Source organism: Oryctolagus cuniculus, chromosome 2, assembly GCF_964237555.1.
Source record: "Oryctolagus cuniculus chromosome 2, mOryCun1.1, whole genome shotgun sequence".
NCBI classification, from domain to species: domain Eukaryota; kingdom Metazoa; phylum Chordata; class Mammalia; order Lagomorpha; family Leporidae; genus Oryctolagus; species Oryctolagus cuniculus.
The window spans coordinates 140,105,692-140,121,739 of NC_091433.1; the positions used below are offsets into that span (position 1 = coordinate 140,105,692).

At 39.7% G+C, this 16,048-nt stretch overlaps 1 protein-coding gene across 20 annotated transcripts in view; it reads right to left on the minus strand.

Moving 5' to 3' along the window:
* EHBP1 (EH domain binding protein 1) overlaps positions 1-16,048 on the minus strand; it is a 383,016-nt gene that overhangs the window by 217,607 nt on the left and 149,361 nt on the right. The window lies entirely within an intron of this gene.

Sequence of the window (16,048 nt, forward strand, 5' to 3'; positions counted from 1 at the left end):
GTTGGTTCTCAAAAAGGTAAAAAGAGGGGATGTTTGGTTAATCAAGAGAATACATTCAGGGATGTTACTTTGATGATCTTGAATGGACATATTTAATTACTGTTATGCTGTCCTTATATTTAAAATAGAACGCAGTTTATTGTTAAAAACTTATATTAGTAATATAATAACTATGTTAATACACATAAAACAAAGATAATAAATGACCCCAGAAGTTGACACTGGCTTTCAGCAACCACACTTTGCATAGAATTTTGCTTTAAATACATGTTAGAAACAATAAAAAAAAAAAATTCTTGTGATACCACAGAAAATATTCACTATTTTTTATAATCTAAATTCAAACCAAAGATTCTATCTACATGAACATATACATAATAAGCACTCATTCATGTTCTATAATTTTTAAAAAAATCAACACTACGGGGCCACCATTGTGGCATAGCTTCTTCCTCTCTTTCTCTTTTTCTCTCTTTTTCTTTCTCCCTCCCTCCCTCCCTTTCTTTCTTCCCCCCTCCCCACTACATGTAACTCTATGTAACTCTTTCAAATTAATAAATAAATCTTTTTTTAAAACCTCTTTCCTGTTCACCTTAGGAAATCTTAGAATTTAGAAAACAAGGCCGGCGCTGTGGCTCAATAGGCTAGTCCTCTGCCTTGCGGCACCAGCACACCAGGTTCTATTCCCGGTCGGGGCTCTGGATTCTGTCCCGGTTGCCCCTCTTCCAGGCCAGCTCTCTGCTGTGGCCAGGGAGTGCAGTGGAGGATGGCCCAAGTGCTTGGGCCCTGCACCCCATGGGAGACCAGAAGTACCTGGCTCCTGCCATCGGATCAGCGCGGTGCGCCGGCCGCAGCGCGCCGGCTGTGGCAGCCATTGGAGGGTGAACCAACGGCAAAGGAAGACCTTTCTCTCTGTCTCTCTCTCTCTCACTGTCCACTCTGCCTGTCAAAAAAAACAAAAAAAAACAAAAAAAACAAAAAAAAAACCAAAACAAAAAAAACAGAATTTAGTCAATAAGACAAGGAGAGAAAAATTTTAAATAAGAGAATTCAATTTGTATATTGGTAGAACTTTTCAATATGTATCATATATATTTTGGGCACTCCGAATATATGAAATTATCAATCACTGGGTGAAAATCAGACAACTTTGGGGAAAAAAAGAGAAACCACTAGGTTAGGTTAGGGTATTCCAGTGAATCCTTCATATTTCCAAAGTTACAACCTGGGAACAATTTAGTATGGAGTATAAACCAAAGAGATTCAGGACCATTCAATGGGAAAGAAAATAGAAACAGAAAACAATTGTAAAATTGATGTTGAAAGTACACATACCAAATTTGATTTGAACCAAATCAGAGAATAAATGTATGCATTATGGCTGCCTTCATTCATTCAAGTCTTAAAAAATGTTTTTCAGTCTGTGCCAAGCTGCAGCCTTGGTACAAGGTTGAAAAAAAGACATGGTATTGTCCTTATAAAATTTAGTCTATAAAATCACAAATGAATACTGAAAGAAACTTAATAAATGATTATTAGATTATTAATCTATCAGAAATGTGTTATAGGGGCCAGCGCAGTGGTGCAGTGGGTTAACGCCCTGGCCTGAAGCACCGGCATCCCATATGGGTGCCAGTTCAAGACACTGCTGCTCCACTTCCTATCCAGCTCTCTGCTGTGGCCTCGGAAAGCAGGCCCGTGTGGGAGACCCGGAGGAAGCTCCTGGCTCCTGGCTTCGGATCAGCACAGCACTGGCTGTTGCAGCCATATGGGGAGTGAACCATCGGATGGAAGACCTCTCTCTCTTTCTCTCTGCCTCTCCTCTCTCTGTATGTAACTCTGACTTTCAAATAATTAAATAAATCTTCAAAAAAAAAAAAAAAAGAAATATGTTATAGATCTTTGAGAAAAATATACATGAAATGTATATTGTATATTATATATTTAAATACATGGTAGATATATTAATTTCCCTGTCTGAATGAGAAAATACACTTTGCATGAATAAAGTTGCTTTAGAAAGTCAAAGTAAACCACAGAAAAGGAGTAAACACAATCAATACCAACTGAACTCTTCAGCCCATTTTGAACTGAAGCCAAGTAACTAGACTTTACAAAATTTCTTTGTGCATTTTTTTTTGAAAGGGAGAATGACAAAGAGATAAAGAGAGGGGAAAAGAAAGGGAAAAGGAAGAGGGAGATAGAGAGAAGTCAATTTTCCATCTGCTGGTTTACTCCTCATATGGCTACAACAGCCAAGGCTAGACCAGGACAAACCAGGATCCTGGAATTCCATCTGGGTCTCCTAAATGCCAACAGGAACCCAAAGATTTAGGCTGACATCTGCTGTCTCCCATACACATTAACAGGAAACTGGATCAGAAGCATGGAGCAGCCAGGACTTAAACCAGATACTGGAACCAGCGCTGTGGCATAGTAGGCTAAGCCTCTGCCTGCGACTCTGGCTACCCATATGAAAACTGGTTCGTGTCCCTGCTGCTCCTCTTCCAATCCAGCTCTCTGCTAATGGCCTAGGAAGGCAATAGAAGATTGCCCAAGAGCTTGGGCCCCTGAACCCACATGGGAGACCCAGAAGAAGCTCCTGGCTCCTGGCTTTGGATTGGCCCAGTTCCAGCCATTGTGGCCATTCTCTTGGTTTCTCTCTCTCTCTCTGTAACAATAAATAAAATATTAAAAAAAAAAAAAAGATAATGCAATGTGGGATGTGCGTGCCGTGACTCACTGCACCACAACACCTGCCTCTCCCATTTTATTCTGCCAAGAGTTTCAGACCCCATTCTGATTCTAGATAACCTAGCAAATTTCTCAGTAATTAGATTCAATCATAAATTAGATCCTTTCTCTCCTACTACTACCAATTATAACGTTGTAATTTTAAGGAAAATACATTAGAGTGGAGGATCAATGTTAAGTAGTTTCTAGTCTCATGATTGATTTTTTTTTTCATTCATTACTAGTTGTGTATTTCTTAAAAACTATTTATTTATTTATTTATTTATTTGAAAGGCAGAGTGCCACAGAGAGTGAGAGAGGCAGGAGGACAGAAATCTTCTGTTTGTTGGTTCACTCCCCAAATGCCTGCCACAGCTAGGACAGGGCCAGGCTGAAACCAGGAGCCAGATATTTCAGACCCTTCTCCCAAGTGGGTCCCAAGGACCAAACTCCTTGGGCCATCATTCACTGTCTTCCTTGGTGCATTAGCAGAAATTTTGGGGAGTGAACCAACAAATGGAAGATCTGTTACTCTGACCTTCAAAAAAAACAAATAAAGCTTTTAAAATTTTTTCATAAAAGTAATAAGTTGGATTAGAAGCAGAGTAGCTGGGACTTGAACTGGCACTCTGGTATGGGATGCGGGCATCAACAGGGAGCACCTTAACTCACTGTGCCACATGCCTGTTCCTAGTTACATATTTTCAAATATCTGCAAATGATTTATTCTTAACTTTCAAAATATGAAATACTGAAAAAGAAATATTAATAACAGCAATTAAGCCATGAACAAAGGCTTCACATAACCTATCAATTAACTGTCATAATATGCTAAAAGGTATTATTATTAATATATACATATAATCATGACTATTAGTATTACTTATTTGCCATTTTATGCTCCCAAATGTGAAATAACTAGATTGAAGACAATTTAATTATTTTATGTTCTTAAATGTAATCTCAAGGAGGGTAGAAATCAATCAAACACGGTATATATAATGAGCACCACAGGAAATACTTTAGAAATATTAGACTTGGGGGACAGTGCTATGGCTTAGCAGGTTAATGCCCTGGCCTGAAGTGCCGGCATCCCATGTGTGTGCCAGTTCAAGACCCTGCTGCTCCACTTGCGATCTAGCTCTCTGTTATGGTCTGGGAAAGCAGTAGAAGATGGCCCAAGTCCTTGGGCCCCTGCATCTGCGTAGGAGAAAGCTCTTGGCTCCTGGCTTCGAATCGGTGCAACTCTGTCCATTGCAGCCAACTGGGCAGTGAACCATTAGATGGAAGATCTCATTCTCTCTCTGCCTCTCCTCTCTCCGTGTAACTCTGACTCTCAAATTAATAAATAAATCTTAAAATAAAGAAATATTAGACTTGGTCCTTACCTTCAAAACATAAATATTGTTCCACAGTTCTAGGCACAAAGTAGACATTTATATAACTAATATTAAGATGTCTCTTGATAATAGTTAAATAAATGAATGAATTATTTACTTTATAATTTTTCTGAATGTTTAGAATAGTTCATAATTCCCTTCATCATGCTTTTGATATCTAAAACCATTGATGACCATTTCCTCATTAACTAACCCAAAGTAATTCTCCTTTCTATTCACATCACTAATGACAAATTGTCCTTCCTATCCTAGTAGATTTATTCTGAGTTTAAATAAATCCTTACTTCACTTATAGAACTTCTGGTTCTAGTTCATATTAACAGAACACAAAGGTAATTTCTGATGATCTACATCACTTTTCCTTTTATTTTGTACAAAAATAAATATTAATCTAAATTTAAAAAGCAACTCCCAAAAAAGCACTACTCACCTATTTAATAAATATTTATCAAAGTATCTATTACTAGCCTGAGCTAGTACTTCTCCCATACTTTTATATTTCAGTAGGACAGATGGACACCATTTACCTGTTTAATAAATATTTATCAAGCATCTATTACATGCCCAAGCTGGGATTACTCCAATGGCTTTCTATATTAGTGGGACAGATAGACAAGTAAATCAGTGTGTGTGTGTGCATATGAACTATTATGACTGAGGTAGCATCATAGAATAGGCATACAACTCGGTTTGAAGTCAGAAGGGCTTCCTGAATTTTCATCTACATTTGAGCTAACACAAGACAGACAATATTATTATTATTAAAATAAAAGAGGAAATGGAGGCATTCTACGAGGCCAGAAGGGAGGCAAAAAGTGTATGACATATTTAGAAACTATAAGTTTTTTGATGTTTAAGATGCCAGTTATGTGTTCTGGAATGAGATGAGACTGGCAAGTGCTTTTTATGAAAGTTACTATGATTGGCCGGCGCCGCGGCTCACTAGGCTAATCCTCCACCTTGCGGCGCCGGCACACCGGGTTCTAGTCCCGGTCGGGGTGCCGGATTCTGTCCCGGTTGCCCCTCTTCCAGGCCAGCTCTCTGCTGTGGCCAGGGAGTGCAGTGGAGGATGGCCCAAGTGCTTGGGCCCTGCACCCCATGGGAGACCAGGGTAAATACCTGGCTCCTGGCTCCTGCCGTCGGATCAGCGCGGTGCGCTGGCCGCAGCGCGCCGACCACAGCGGCCATTGGAGGGTGAACCAACGGCAAAAGGAAGACCTTTCTCTCTGTCTCTCTCTCTCTCACTGTCCACTCTGCCTGTCAAAAAATAAAATAAAATAAAATAAAATATAAAAAAAAAGAAAAGAAAGTTACTATGACAAAACTAATAAATGTCATACTTAGGAGCTATGAACCCACTGAAAGGTCAAATGTACATTTTAGAAACATCATTCCAGCGGCAATATTTTTAAAGATTTATTTATTTATTTGAAAGAGTTAGCGAGAGAGAGAGAGACAAAGAGACAAAGAGAGATCTTCCATCCACTAGTTCATTCCCCCAGATAGCCCCAACAGCCAGGGTTGGGCAAGGCCAAAGCCAGGAGCCAGGAGCTTCTTCCTGGTCTCCCATGGGAATGGCAGGGGCCCAAGCACTTGGTCCATCTTCCACTGCTTTTCCCAGGCCTGTAGCAGGGAGCTTGATGGAGAAGTGGAGCAGCTGGGACTAGAACTGGTGCCCAAATGAGATGTCAGCATCACAGGTGGCAACTTTACTTACTACACCAAGCCACCGGCCCTGTGGTGGCAGCATTTGAAAAAAAGAAGGATAGAAAGCAAGACACAGCCTCACCCCTTGATGAAAGAAAGCACTCAATAAATACATACTTATTAAAGCATAAATTAAAAAAGAAAAATTTGATAGTTAACTGATTTGGGGGAGAGAGAAAGGAATCTAAGCACCAGGTATGCTCTTTAGGTGACTGCAGATAATAATTCTAGCACTGTTACAGGGGTTATTCAGTTTGGGATAGCCTGTGGAAGTTCTCATAGAAATACTTCAATCAGCAGTCGCTATGTGAGTCTGTAGCCTAAAATATGTAATTTTGTTATGTATTTCTCCCTCTAAAATTGTACTTTCCTGGGGCCAGCATTGTGGCATAGCAAGTATGCAATGCTGGCATCCCATATGGGTACTGTTTTGTGTCCTGGCTGCTCCACTTCCAATCCAGCTGCTTGCTGATGGCCTGGGAAAAGCAGTGGAAGATGACCAAAGTACCTGGGCCCCCTGCCACCCATGTGGGAGACCAGGAAAAGGCTTCTGGTATTGCAGTCATCTGGGATGTGAACCAGCAGATGGAAAATCACTCTCTGTCTCTCCCTCTCTCTATGTGTAACTCTTTCAAATAAATATTTTTAAAAAATACATGCTTCTCCATTTTTCCAAATTTCCTACAGCATATTTTACTTTTGTGATCAGAAAAAGTTAAAAACTTAAAAGAACTAAAACAAAAATTCATTTCTGGATTTTTTTTTAAATGGGAAGCTTTTTCCATAATGTCTTGATCAAAAAAATTCCCTGACCCAATATACTTATAAAATCATTTATTATGTTTAAGCTTTGTTTTATTGAAAGTTTACACATTTGGGAAATGCTAATAATGCTACGGAATAGTGCAAACAAAATTTCTACTCTAGTATTAGTCACACTGAGCAATAAACCTGTAGAGCCAACATTTATTTTAACAGTGTGTCAGTCTGGACCTGCCATTCACATTTGTGAGAATAAAAAGAGAAACTAAATTAGGGGCAGGTGATCGAACCAAAGGGTCAAGTAATTTGAGACTTTCCTTTACTGTTAGGAAGGCAAAGGAAGATAGAAATTGACCAACAGAGATTATCACATTGGAGGAAAAAAAGGGGGATGAGATGGTGGCATGAAGGGTAGTTGGCTTTTTCCTTTTAAGAAAGTCTGTAGATAAGTTAAAGGAAAAAAATAAACTGCCTGGAGCTAGAACACACCTGCAAATCTTACAGCATCCTCATTCTTCTGTAAAGTATAATAAGATTCAGTACAGGTATATCTTATTTTAAGATGGTCTAAAATAGCAACACTTCAACTTCCTGGCAGAGATCAAGGTCAAAAAGGTATCTTTTCCTCAGAGGCTGATACCCATAAATATTTGATTTATGGATGCATCTAACAAGTTTAATAATGTGATATTCAACACCATAGCAGATTATAATGGGAAAGGAAGGGACTGCTTCAGGAAAGAAAGTATTCTCCCAGAATGTTCAACCTCTCCCTCTACAATATTTTCATTCCAGTGGATTTTAAAATGATTTAAGTTGCCCCAAAAATAAGTTTCCTCAACCATTATCTTCTTTTAGTTTGGCTACTCCTACTCTTAAAAACATAGTAAACCATAATCCGTCACATATCATTCATCCTTAAATATACTGCATTCTGTTTTTATCCCCATTTTTATCCATCCCCCTTATTGAATCCACTCTCTCTGAGGTTACTAATGTATATTCTAATTGGCAATTATTCTAGGTACTTATTTTTATCATATTTGACTTCTGTGTGGATAAACATAATCACTCCTTCCTTGAAATTCTGTCTGTCTCTTCCAGGTCGTTTGTACCTCCTGATTCTTCTCTCTATGTCCCTGATAGTTCAGCCTTGACCTCTTAATAATTACAACCCTTTCCTCTGCCTCTTAACTATTGTTATTCCCTAGGATCCAATCATAGGTCCCATTCTAACCCCCTTTCCTAAAATCTGTTCATCTCTTTGAAAAACTAACCTGTTCTATTGACTTAAACACACTAATAATTGAAGATAATTCTTAAATATATATTGAGGGCAGGGCCTGCACCGTGGCACAGCGGGTTAAGCTGCTGCCTGCAGTGCTGGCATCCCATATGGGCGCTGGTTTAAGTCCTGACTGCTCCTCTTCTGATCCAGCTCTCTGCTGTGGCCTGAGAAAGCAGTGGAAGATGGCCCAAGCCCTTGGGCGCCTGCACCCACGTTGGGGACCAGGAAGAAGCTCTTGGCTCCTGGCTTCAGATCGACACAGCTCCAGCCATTTTGGCCAACTGGGGAGTGAACCAACAGATGGAAGACTCTCTCCCTCTCTCTCTCTGCCTCTCCTTCTCTCTCTGGGTAACTCTGACTTTCAATTAAATAAATAAATATTTTTTAAAAAATGTACTGAGTGCAAGAATTGAATTTCCAATTGCCTCATGGGCATTTCTACACTAAGGACCCTGGTCATTCCTCTCACAAAACATCCAAACAATGGAATTCAACAGGTGTGCATCTATGTTACGCTCATCTTGAACCTCTAAAACTTAGCAGTTTTTTTTATCACACAGCTAGTACTTAATGAATACTATATTGGAGCTAGGGAATGTCTGGCTAATGGGCCATATAAGGCCTACAGAATCATCTGGTCTAGACCTGCCAAGGCAACTGCAAATGGGACTCGAAATTCAATATATCTATAGCAGGATAATTTTTAAGTTGATACTTTTGTATGTCCATGAATGATGTTATAAATATCCAAAGGGCCTTGACACAAAAAAGATTCCTCACCCCTGCCTAAAATGAACGAATTGGGAGCCAGTGCTGTGGCATTCAAGTCCCAGCTGCTCTACTTCCAATCCAGCTCCCTGCTATGGCCTGGGAAAGCAGCAGAAGATGGTCCAAGTGTTTGGGCCCCTGCACCCATGTGGAAGACCTGGAAGAAGATCCTGGCTTGGGATTGGCCCAGCTCCAGCCATTGCAGTCATTTGGAAAGTGAACCAATGGATAAACAATCTTCTCTCTCTGTCTCTCCCTCTCTGTAACTCTGCCTTTTATATAAATATATAAACCTTTTTTAAAAATGAATGAATAGAGGCAGCCGGCGCCATGGCTCAATAGGCTAATCCTCCACCTAGCGGTGCCGGCACACCAGGTTCTAGTCCCGGTTGGGGCGCCGGATTCTGTCCCCATTGCCCCTCTTCCAGGCCAGCTCTCTGCTGTGGCCAGGGAAGGCAGTGGAGGATGGCCCAAGTGCTTGGGCCCTGCACCCCATGGGAGACCAGGAGAAGCACCTGGCTCCTGCCTTCGGATCAGCACGGTGCGCAGGCCGCAGCGCACTGGCCGTGGCGGCCATTGGAGGGTGAATCAACGGCAAAAGGAAGACCTTTCTCTCTCTCTCTCTCTCTCTCTCTCTCTCACTATCCACTCTGCCTGTCAAAAAAAAAAAAAAATGAATGAATACAACAACTATCATAATACTTGGCCATCAATCTTATAAAGGCAGAAAGATAAAAGATATAATTTATTTTTTAATTAAAGAAATAGTATATTTTATCCATGTATCCATCTCTATGTTTCTGTATTAAGCCACCATCCCAAAATTTGGTTACTTAAAGCAAGTTATGAACTCTCAAAGTTTTGTGGGCTAACTGGACTCAGCTGAGTAGTTCACTGCAGTTAGATGGTGACTGTGCTGATGTCATCTGAAAGCTCAACAGGGCTGCTTCACTCACATGTTTGGTATTTTAGCCAGAAGAGGTAGAAATGGGTGCTGGCTAGGTATCATTCTCTTTCCAAGTGACCTGCTCATATAGCTAGTTTCGGATTCTTCTTTGAGTAGCTAGATTTTTTTTTATTTGCCGGTTTCCTGTACAGCATGCCTTATGAGAGCCCCAAGCAGAAGCTAATAAGGTATGTTATAACTTAGCTTTAGAAGTTACACAGAAGGCCCTGGCATTGTGGCATAGCAGCCTAAGCCTCTGCCTGTGGCACCAGCATCCCATATGGGTGCTGGCTCATGTCCAGGCTCCTCTTCTGATCCAGCTCTCTACTAATGGCCTGGGAAAGCAGTAGAAAATGGCCCAAGTGCTTGGAACCCTGCACCTATATGGAAGACCCATTAGAAGCTCCTGGCTCCTGGCTTCAGAAGAGCTCAGCTCTGGCCATTGTGGCTAGTCGGGGAGTGAACCAGCAGACAGAAGACCTTTCTCTTTGTCTCTCCCTCTCTTAGTCTGTAACTCTACTTCTCAAATAAATAAATAAAATCTTTTTTAAAATATTTATCCATTCACTTGAGAGGCAGAGTTAGAGAGGGCGAGAGAGGTCTTCCAGCTGCTGGTTCACTCCCTAAATGGCTGCAATGGTCGGAGCTGGGCTAATCTGAAGCCAGGAACTTCTTCTAGGTCTTCCACATGGGTGCAGCGGCCCAAGCACCTGGGCCATCTTCTACTGCTTTCCCAGGCCATCAACAGGGAGCCAGATTGGAAGTGGAACAGCTAGGACTTAAACTTGTGTCCATATGGGATCCCAGTGCCACAGGCAGAGGCATAACCTACTACACCACAAAAATACAATCTTAAAAAAAAAAAAAAGAAAAGAAAAGTTACACAGAGTCACTTCTACTGCTCCTGTTTGTCAAAAGTGACATGGAAAGCCAACCCAGTTGAAAGGGAGAGGACAATAAAACTGAATGACTGGGGCCTGCGCTGTGGTGCAGCACGTTAATGTCCTGGCCTGAAGAGTCGGCATCCCAAATGTGCACCAGTTCGAGACCTGGCTGCTCCACTTCCAATCCAGCTCTCTGCTATGGCCTGGGAAAGCAGAAGATGGCCCAAGTCCTTGGGTCCCTGCATCCATATGGGAGACCTGGAAGAAGCTCCTGGCTCCTGGTTTTGGATTGGTGCAGCTCTGGCTGTTGCGGCCATCTGACAGGCAGAGTTAGACAGTGAGAGAGAGAGAGACAGAGAGAAAGGTCTTCCTTCCATTGGTTCACCCCCCAAATGGCTGCTACGGCCGGCGCACTACACCGATCCGAAGCCAGGAGTCAGGTGCTTCCTTCTGGTCTCCCATATGGGTGCAGGGCCCAAGTACTTGGGCCATCCTCCACTGCCTTCCTGGGCTGCAGCAGAGAGCTGGACTGGAAGAGGAGCAACTGGGACAGAATCCAGGGCCCCGACTGGGACTAGAACATCTTTGTGCAGTCTTTTTGTGTTCATATATTTTCATTCCTTGCAGTTAAATACAAGAAATTGCTGGTTCATAGGGTAAGTATATGTTTATTGTTTTAAGAAATCCCCTCAAGTGGTTGTATACTCTGTCAGCAATGGATGACAGCTTCAATTGGTCTACATCATTGGGAACCATTTAGTACTGCTAGTCTGCTAATGGGTGTGGAGTTCTGTGAGACGTTAATTTGCATATGCCTGATGATAAATGAAGCTGAGAACTTTTTCATGTGCTTATTGACCAGTCCTATAGCTTTCTTTGTGAACCATATGTTTAAATCTTCACCTATTTTTCTTTTTTAAAAAGGATTTATTTATTTGAAAGAGTTACACAGAGAGAGGAGAGGCAGAGAGAGAGAGAGAGAGAAAGAGAGAGGTCTTCCATCTGCTGGTTCACTCCCCAGTTGGCCGCAACGGCCGGAGCTGTGCTGATCTGAAGCCAAGAGCTTCTGGGTCTCCCACATGGGTGCAGGGGCCCAGGACTTGGGCCATCTTCTACTGCTTTCACAGGCCATAGAAGAGAGCTGGTTCGAAAGTGGAGCAGCTGGATCTTGAACCGGCGTCCATATGGGATGGCAGCACTGCAGGCAGCGGCTTAACCGGCTACGCCACTGCACCGGCCCCTCTTATTTTTAAAAAATAAGGTTTCTTTTTGTCTATTTGTAAGACATTTTAACCATTCTGGAAACAAGACCTGTTTCAGATATCTACTTTATGATTATTTCCTTTTAGTCTATGACATTTTCTTAATGGTCTATTTTGATGAGCATGGCTTAAATTTTGAAGATGTCTAACTTATTAAAATTTAATTTCATGGTCATTATAGATGCTCCTCTACTTACCATGGTGTTATACTCCAATAAAGCCATTGTAAGTTGAAACTACCGTGTATTGAAAATGCATTTAAAACATCTAACTTACTGAACATTTTAACTTAGCTACCCAGGAGACTGTATAGTATCAGATTTTTACTTTTTTGATCTAGTGGCTAAGTGGGACCTGTGGCTCATTGTCCCTGTCCAGAGAATATATTACATGGCTAGCCTGGGAAAAGATCAAAATTTGCAAGCTGAAGTACAGTTTCTACTGAATGTATATTGCTTTTGCACCTTCACTGTGTTGAAAAGTTGCACATAAATCATCTTAAATTGGGGATCATCTATAATCTGTGTGCCTTATGTAAGAACTCTCACCTTACTCTCAGGTCACAAACATACCATCTTCTATTTTTGTTTTCTTTTGTCTTTTGGGTTTTTTTCCCCGAAGTTTTATAGTCTTAGCTTTCATATTTATGGATATGACCTATCTTGAATTAATGTTTATATATTTGACAGGTAGGAACTGAGGTTAATTTTTTCCACAAGGATACCCAATTCTCCCAGTATCATTTGTTGAAAAGATTTTATTTTTCCTGAGGAATTAACACTAGCATCTTTGTTGAAAAATAATTGACAAATTAAGTTTGGGTCTATTTCAGGACCCTGTTCTACTCCATTGATCTATTTGTTTTATACCAATATGACATCATTTTGATTATTATAACTTTATACTATATTTCAGTGTCAGGCAGTATTCACTATAAGTCTGTTCTTTCTAAACATTGTTTTAGCTTACTCAGGTTCTCTGCATCCCCAAGTAAACCTTACAATGAGCTTTTGAAGTTCTACTTTTTAAACAAGACTGCTAGGATTATGACTAGCAATCAGTTAAATTTATAGATTGATTTGAGGACAAGTGACATTTTAATCACAGTGAGTCTTCTAATCTGCAAATGCAGAATACTTACCCATTGATTAAGGTCTTCTTTACTGTGTATAATATATTAGACTTGGCAGGTAAAGATTTTTCACATCTTTCATTAAATTTGTTTCTAAGTAGTTTATTTTCCTTTTTAAATTCTATTGTAAATACAATTATCTTGTTGATTTTTCAAATTGTCTTGTTCATATACACACATTTTTCTACATTGATCATATATCTGTAGCTTTGCTAATACTTCCAGTTTAATGTTGAATAGACGGGATGAAAGCAACATGATTACCTTGTTCCCAATATTAGGGAAAAGTATACAGTGTTTCACCATTATGTATACTATCAGCTGTTGTTTTTCACAGATGCCCTTCATCAAAATGAAAAAAATCTGGGCTGTTAAAACTTGGCTGAGAAACTTGGTTTTGAATTTTGTCAAATGTTCCTCTCTGCAGCAGCTGCTGAGATGATTATATAGCTTTTTTTCTTTATTTTGTTAATATGGTTAAACCAACCTTGAATTTCAAGGATAAATTCTCAGAGAATTCATATTGGTACTTAGAATATTAATTGTCTCTTGGCTCCTCTCCTAAACATTGGGATGCTTCTGACTACTACTTTAGAGCTCTCATTCCATCCCAACCCTGTCAGGTTTTTCAATAACAACAAAATTCTCTCAGTCTTGGGTATGGGGGAAGTCAGATAATATTCAGATACTATTAGTGCAAATAAAGCAGGTTTAGGGTTTAAGAGTAACACAGAAAGCAGGCTGAATTTTTATCTGTGTCTTCTGCAACTTTTATTCTCTGAATTAACACATTTGAGGTTTTTTTTTTTTTTTAAGATGTATTTACTCATTTGAAACTCAGAATAATAGAGATGGAGAGGTAGAGACAGAGACAAAGAAGTCTTCCGTTTGTTGGTTCACTTCCCAAACGGCCACAATGGCCAGGGGTAGGCCAGGCCAAAGCCAGGAGCCAGGAGTTTCATCTGGGTCTCCCACATGACTGCAAGGGCCCAAAGACTTGGGCCATCATCTACTGCTTTACCATGTGCTTTATCAAGGAACTAGATTGGAAGTGGAGGAGCCAGGACTCAAACTGGCACCCATATGGGATATCGGCTCTACAGGCCACAGCCTAAATCACTGTGCCACAGCACTAGCCGCAAACACATCTGAATTCTAAACACTGTAAAGAGATAGATCTGTTGCCTTCCTCTCTCATCCTAGTGTATCAACCTCTTTAAAAAAAAAAAAAAAAGCTATAGTACTAGATATACTTTTTAGCTCAAGAGATCAGAATTGTCCCATCTCTCTGCTTCTTCCTTTATATTCCAATCTTAATGACTGAATAATAGATGTAGTTTTCCAGAAATTCTCATCCTTTAAATCAGAAGAGAGGTACCCTTTTTCTGCCAAGGGCCATTTGGATACTTATAAATCATTCACAGGCCATACAAAATTATCAACTTAAAAATTATCCTGCTATAATTATAATCAAAACAGCCTGGTGCTGGCAAAAAAAAAAAAAAAAAAAAAAAAAAAAAAAAAGACATGTGGATCAGCGGAACAGAACTGAAACTCCAGAAATTAATCCATGCACCTATAGTCAACTAATTTTTGAAATCACTCCCTGAAGAAAGGACATTATCTTCAAAAAGTGGTGTTGGTAAAACTGAATTATTACATGCAAAAGTATGAAACAAGGTCCCTACCTTACACTTACACAAAAATCAAATCACAGTGGAAGGGATCTAAATATATGACCTGAAATTATCAAATTACTAGAGGAAAACACAGAAAACACTGTAAGATATTGAGCTAGGTGAAGACTTCTTGGGTAAGAACTCAGAAGCACAGGCAGTAGAAGGAAAAATAGACAAATGGGATTATATCAAGCTAAGATGCTCTTGCACAGCAAAGGAAACACTCAACAAAGGGAAGAGGTCACTGATAGAATGGGAGAAAATATTTGCAAACTACACATCTGATAAAGGATTAATATCCAGAATATACATAAGGAGCTCAATAAACTCAGCAATAATAAAACAATACAGTTAAGACATGGGCTAAGGATATGAACAGGCATTTTTCAAAGAATGAAATACAAATGGATAACAGACATATGAAAAGATGCGCAGGATCACTGGCCATCAGGGAAATGCAAATAAAAACCACAATGAGGTTTCACCACACGCCAGTCAGAATGGTTTGCATCCAAAAATAAGAAAATAACAAAAGCTGGCAAGGATGTGGCAAGGATGTGGAGAAAAAGGTACTTTAATATACTGTTGGTGAGAATGTAAGCTAGTAAAATCATTATGGAAGATAGTATTGACATTCCTCAGAAATCTGAAGACAGATCTGGCATATGATCCACCCATCCCACTCCTGGAAACATACCCAAAGGAAATGAAATCAGCATATGAAAGAGTTATCTGCTATCTCATGTTTATAGCAGCTCAATTCACAATAGCTAAGATACTGTCCATCAACTGATTGGATAAAGAAAATGTGGTATATATACATGCTGGAATACAACTCAGCTATAGAAAATAATGATATGTCTTCCAACAAAATGGATACAACTGGAGACTCACTGTGCTTACTGAAATATGTCAGACCCCAAAAGACAATATATATATTTTCTATGATTTATGGTAGCTAATATATAAAGTACTGAAACCCTTAATACATATGAGCAAAATAGACCTCTTGTGGTTTGATTATTATTTATAACCCTTGTCTATAGTCCTGTGGATCAGTGGTCTTTCTACTTTTTAGTTGTCGAACTCTTTATTTAAAGGACCATTAAGTTTCTGATTATAAAGTAAATTAAAAGTCTGTTATCGCAAAAAATTAAAAGAAAAAAGGAAGGAAGGAGGACCCAGGGAAGAAAAGTGTCATTATATTCTTAGAATCTTAACTATGAAATACATGAAATCTGTTCTCTTTAAATTAACACATTTAAAATGCAAAAAAATTATCTGTAAGTTTGTTAATAAACATATTCAATTTAAAAAATTAACCTTCTATATATTTATTGAATTTCAATTGCTGCCTGTGGTTGTCTTGGCAGGGCCAGACCAAATGATTTTGGAGGCTTTTTACAGCCTACAGGCTGGCATTTCCCATCCTTGCACCAAATCTCCAAAGTAGGGAGCCATTTACATTTTTTATGGGGTTCCCTGCA